The 6348-nt window shown below is 42.4% G+C and overlaps 1 long non-coding RNA gene across 1 annotated transcript; it reads left to right on the forward strand.

The window, feature by feature from the left end:
* The first annotated feature begins 2794 nt into the window (after nucleotides 1-2794).
* On the forward strand, nucleotides 2795-5007 carry LOC139079301 (uncharacterized). The gene is made up of 3 exons (XR_011532818.1): nucleotides 2795-2877; nucleotides 3968-4111; nucleotides 4203-5007. It is a non-coding gene; the product is annotated as an uncharacterized lncRNA (long non-coding RNA).
* The last annotated feature ends 1341 nt before the right edge of the window (nucleotides 5008-6348 follow it).

Raw genomic sequence — 6348 nt, forward strand, 5'->3', positions numbered from 1 at the left:
ACGGTGTGGATTAAGCACCGAGCTTTATGCCAGTTCTTGGGAAGGGTTGACATCCTTTTGTAAAAATGGAGCCATTCCACCTCCTCACACCTCACTCTATGTGGGTGGCCCTGGATATGGCCAAAATTTTCCTTAGAAAACATCTCTGGTCCCACGCTACTGTGGATGAATGAATAATTGAGAACCTCAGTTTTCTGCCACAGAAAACAGCTATAGTCATTGTAGCTTAAGAATGTTCAAATTAGTGACATTTCTGCCATAAAAACAAAGCACTCATTGAATATCTAATATTAAGCATTTAAACCCCGCAAGATAACCTAATTGCAAAATTTGCTAGTGTGCAAATAAGAGAATTGACTTTCCATTTGGAATAGAGAGCTAAAAGACAACTAAAGGTTGGGGGCTATATACTCCAAGTGAGAATTTTTATTTTGAAGTGGTTATTTGATGTCATTATTTTCCACTTATTTTTCTGTGGGACAAATAGTTGACCTGTCTAAGCCTCAGTTTACTCTTCTCTACAGTGGGTCAGTAATATTACCTATGTTACAGGGTTGTTAGGAGGAGTAGATGAGGTAATTTATGTAAAGGGTTTAGTATAGTTCTCAATAAATGTTAATATTGTATGATAGAAGGGCTAGTTGTCTATTAGAGTCACTCTTCGTTCATGACAATAACGTCTTGTAATCAGTATATAGAAGTTCTGGGTGAGACGTGGGAAGGTATCCACCTCATGCTAAAAAAAAGTCTAGGCACTGAGTAAGCTCTAGGCAAAATCAAGACTGGGTAATGCAGGATGTTTGTCATCAGCTTAGCAATATGGGAGTGACCGAGTTGAATAGGACACCATCCACGCTTTTGGTGTCCTTCCAGGTAGAAGGAAAGTAATAGATTAGTAAATAGAGGTCTTTCCATAATTGAACTGGGTGTTGACCATAAGGTCAGAGAATTAAGAAACACAGTTTGCATTACCCTGATTGCCGTTGGTGACAACAGGCTCATCACTGGAGCTTAGTCCCTAATGAGCAAGATGACAGTTACCGAGAACAAAGCACCAGGACACACAGTGGTGTGAGTGCCACTTCCTCTGTACACCTGTTCATGCTTGTGTCTTTTGCTTACTGCGTGTTAGGAATTGTGATACCAGCAAAGTTGCAAGATCAAGGCCAAGGTGATTGAGGTTTGGAAGGCTCATGGGTGTGTGACTTATAAGACAAATGAGATGTTTGAGTTCATCTTTGTCTTTCTTGATCCAGCAATTTGATATTTTAGCTTGCGATTAAATACTCTGATAGCTATAAAGCTCCTTATTAATGAAAATCTTGCAGGAGAACTAACTTTGTTACCGCGAGCCTCGAACACCTTAACCTCCATTCCTTTTATCTTTCACAGAATCAATTGGTTTTATAATTCAATTTTGATAAAGTAATTTTCTTAGGAACCCAATTATCTTTTTATAGCACATCAGACTATATAAATATACAATGCAGGAACTGCTACAGCAGAGGAATGCATAAAAGAGGATGGTAACCCAAAATAATTCTGCCTTGGGGCGTGTGAGTGGGGAGAAGGAGTGTCAAGGGAGGCTATGGAAAAGGGGTGACATTTGAGGCGGGGATTTAGGAATAAGTACCTGTTTCCCAAACAGATGGAAATGGGAAAGGCTGTTTCCATCAAAGGGAATAGTTTGAATGTACAAAGCATGGAGAAGTGTAAATGCATGTCAAATGCAGGAGATAGTGACTGGTATGGCTGGTTAGCATTTGCTGGACAAATGTAACTGAATGTGTGGCAGGCGCAGTGCCAGGGAATGGCCACTGGCTGCAAAGAACAGAGATGATGTGGAAAGGTAGGCTGGAGCCAGGAGACAGCTGGAAAGCCTTGTGCATTGTGCTTCCAAGTTTGCATTTATTTCTGAAGACAGTGTAGAGTTTAGTGTGGTTTTTAAGTAGAAGAATGGTGTGATGAGAACGAAGTATAGAAAAAGAACAAAAACAGAATTGTAGAGGATGGATCAAAGAGAGGAGTGACCAGAAGGATAGGTAGTGGCCCAGGCTGGAGTAGTTGGGGGCAGCAGTGATGTGAGATTTGGGGGAGCCCCACGGACATCTCTGGCCCCCTATCCTGGCATCCACTGGGTCCATTTCCCCAGCTTCTCAACTCTTCTTCTTATCCCCTGCTCTAATTTGCGAGGAATTAAAAAAAAAAAAAAACCTAGAAAACTAAATTGGACTCTCTCAGAGCTGAAATTACTTTAGCAAAGATAATGGCTTCTTTTAGTTTGCAGGGTCTCGTTTTCTCTTCTAAAGGTTAAAAATAGAAAACAGATTAAAATCCTGAGTATGAATCCTAAAAAGGATTTCTACTCCGTCCCTGCGGGATGATAAATTTAAAGGGCCATGGGATCTAGAAACCGCCTGAGAGACACTCTTCTGCTTAATGCATTCTTTTTTTCGTTGAACCAAGAGCCGAAGATGTGGCCAGGTGCTCTGTTACAGAGCTGGTCATTGTTGTGAGGCAGGTTTCTTCCGTTTTGCAGAGCAGACCTGCTCTTCATCACTTCTATTCTGGTTTCAGGTTAGGTAGGGGGTGGGGATAGTGAAGAAAGAGAAGAGAGAAGCCTATTTTAGCTTTTGCTTCAAAATTAACTTTGTTTCCAATGAAGATGTCTATTCTATTAGCTTCATTCCCTTGGGGCATGCCCAGAACAGCAGCATCTCCTTTCCACTCCCTCAAATGTCCCTTTGCCCTAGAATGGTAACCCACTTTGTGCTGTCACCCACTCTGCAGGACCCCACCCTGCTAGAAGCACCCCCAGGATCACCAGTCAGGAGCCCCTGGCTGGCGGCTCTAAGTGGGCCTTTATGCTCACATTGGGTGAGCTAAATAATCTGGGCTGGAAATAACAAAACTCATCTAAAAATCTCTCCTAAGCCTTCTTAGCACTGGACCTGGGGATATTAACTGCAGAGTAGGGGTGGGGGAGAGGACAGCAGAGGTTCCGGGTCATTCAGCCTCAGCAGTTACGTAAATCAGAAAGTGAACCCCAGCACACTCCAACGCTGGGGGGAGGCGGGAGAGGGAAAGGATGGGGGGTGGCAGCCCCGGTTCCTTGACATCCTCATGAGAAATATCACCTTATGCCAGAGATGACAAGGTGCATGTCAGCGTGCTTAAAGTCTCCTTTTTCATCCTTTCTGAAATTGCTGATAAAATCATAAGTTGTCATTGTCTGTTATTTCAGGAAGGTGTTATTTTAAAAATAAGTTGCCATTGACTTTACTTTCTAAAACTCCTCTGAGATATTATTATTGTTATTATTTTATTTAAGCCCAGAAATGATTTTTTTAAAAAAATGTATGCCCTTGGGACCAAAGATTTTTAGAGCCAGAAATAGTCTATTTGCAGCCTGTTGTTTTCCCTCTCTGGCACCCCTTCCCCTCTTTTGTAGGAATTGATCCCTAACTTTCCATTGGAAAATCATACCTCATACCTGATACCCTCACTCTCCATCCCTAAGGCGGTTTTCAGGCCTTCCTTGCTAATAAATCTCGGTTCTGTTTGGGAAACAATGGGCAAAATACTAGCTTTCACAGCTTCCCTTCCAGCTGGAAGTGACCAAGAGACCCAATTCTGGGCAATGAGATCTAAATGGAAGCTTGAGGGGGGCTTCTGGCAAGGCTCTGGCATTTCTTGATAAAAGGGAGCAATACACCGGGGCAGCCCTTCCACCTGCTTCTTCGCGTGAATGCAGACATGAGCTGCAGAGTTCCATCTATTAGAAAAGGCCCATAGAGTCACAGTTCTTTGACCCTTGATTTATCTAGTGCTGGTGACTGCTTACCTTTAAGTATATTATTATATGAGAAAAAGAAATTCATTCTTGTTTAAACTACTGTTAGCCAAGCATTCTGTTCCTTATAGCTGCGGGCATTTCTAACTGATACACTTGAACTAATACTAACAGGAAACCAGCTGCTAAAGAACTGCATTCCCAGAAGAGCAATTCACCCCAAAGTCCATCTCTCTGATGTCACTGGAGAGCATCAAGGAGAAGAAGGGCAGCTGGAATGGCTGGTCAGGGATCTCATCCCATTGCCAACAGGATGTGGTATATGCCATGAATTAATAACCACTGTTTGTTGTTTCCCTTTTTCAAATGACTGCTTTAATGGCAGTTATCCTGTTTTTTTTCCCACTAGTGTCTGTTGGATATGTTGGTGGATGGTTAAGTATATTATTTACTCAAAGGCTGCAGACCATGAAGAGCCACACTCAGTCTGATGGAGAAGAATGCACATCGTCAAGAAAGCTTGGAACTGCATGGTTACAGTAACTGGACCAGACTTTGGTTGTCTCTCTTTGGAGAATGAGATGACTGAGTTTGGTGTTGCACCTGGAGCTGCTGCAATTTGTTTGGCAGGGCACTTTGAAGCTAGGTTTTCAGGAGGATTGGTATACAGAAGATTAGCAGCCAGGGGGTGGACTGTAGTGGATGGCTAGTGTTTTTGCATTCTGAGAATCCATTCCCCCTTCCTCTGATAGCAGTACCCAGACTTTTCTTTAGAGAACCATCCCTGCACTCTCAGCCAATGCATTTTGGTGGGGCTGACCATATCCCCAGCTCCAGGGGTGGCCATGTGATGAAGTCTAGACAAATCAGAATGTTTATTCTTCTGGCCTTGTGATTGGTTCAGGGATGAGCTCGTGCCTCAGTGCAGCCTAAGGAGAATCAACATGGAGAGTTTTGCTGATACTATTAGGAAAGAAACTAGTTATTGTTATTGCCAAGCTGGGCGAGCAAGAATCTGGAGCTACTGGTGGGCATCTTTAACATTGATTGGTAAAAGCGTGCCTGAGAATAAAGCCAACATGGAAGAAAAAAAGAGCAAGACATAGAGACTTACCATTGATGATAATCTGAACTCCTGGATCCAGCTGACCTTGACTATAATATTGGACTTTTCAGTTATATAATGCAATAAATTCCTTTTTTCTTGTTTTTTAGGATAATTTTAGTAGGATTTTTGTCATTGCAATAGAAAGAACCCTAATTAGAGAATTGTCTACTTTTGTGGTCTTATTTTGTAGACAGAGAGTATAAAACTCAAGGAGGGTAAATAACTTTCCCAAGGTCACATAGCTATTTAGTAGCAGAGCCAGGAATATAATTCATGTCTCTTGACTCGTGAGCCATAAGCTCTTTTCCTGCCACCGATTAGCAAATGGACCAGAACCATGGGAGTTTGCAGGAGGTAACAATGATTTCCAACTGAGATGAGCAGGAAATACCTCCCAGAGGAAACACTATGGAAAGTAGGAAGGACCCTGAGGTTTTAGATCAGTGGAAAGAAGGTGAAGGGCCCTCTAAGAAAAAAGCACGATGGAGGAAATATATGGAGATGGGAAAGCCAAGAGTATTTAGAGAGGAGCAAAGGCCAGTTTTCCTGGATCAGGGTTTGCATAGGGGAGTAGTTGACTCATTTCAAATGAAGGAGAGCGAGAGAGAACAAAAGGAGGAGAGAGAAAGCAGGAGGAGGGACAAAAGGAGAAAGCAAAGGGAGAAAGACAAAGAGAATAAAGGAAAAAAATAGAGAGAGGGAGAGAAACAAGAGAACTAAATTATATTTAAGCACCTATTACATGTTCCAGAAACAAAATTAAGTACTTTATGTTCAGTTTTTAATGCTCACAAAACTGAGTATAGTGTTTCTATTCCCATTTTACTAACGGTGATATGTTACGTGACTTTCCCAAGAATCATGCCGTAGAAGCCTGGGCGAGCAGGTCAGAAGTCCAGCCCAGATCCACCTGTTTACAAAGCCTCCCTCCCTTCCCATCACTGAGGTCTTTAGTCATAGAGCTCACGTCGAAGAGAGAGAAGTGACATCGCAGTCAATCCTACAAAGACGGAGCACTTTCCACAGAGTTAGCCCAGGTTAACGATTAAATCAACTTTGATTCACCAAATTTGCCCTTTTTAGAAGCCAGGGAAGCCATTGCATTTAGTTTCAGGAGCATGTATAATTTATTACTTTAACACAGCAGAAACTCTCTCTTTGGAGAGAAACTTATGGAAACTCATGCTCTGACCTTGCAAGCAGAGGACATGTAGCCTGATAAGCACCTAAAGGACTTTCCTGTAACAGGACTGCAGTTTTGTCTCAGAATACTGAAAATTGTGTTTCCACTCATAGCTCTCCTGGGACAGCCCCTGTAAACTGGGCCATTGCATTTTCTTGGGGTCACAAAGGGTCCGTGCTCTACTCTCCTCACCTGTGGAGGAGTGCTATAGACTGAATGTGTGTGTCTCTTCAAAATTCGTTTACTGAAACCTAATCCCCAAGG

Source organism: Equus przewalskii, chromosome 25 (assembly GCF_037783145.1).
Source record: "Equus przewalskii isolate Varuska chromosome 25, EquPr2, whole genome shotgun sequence".
NCBI classification, from domain to species: domain Eukaryota; kingdom Metazoa; phylum Chordata; class Mammalia; order Perissodactyla; family Equidae; genus Equus; species Equus przewalskii.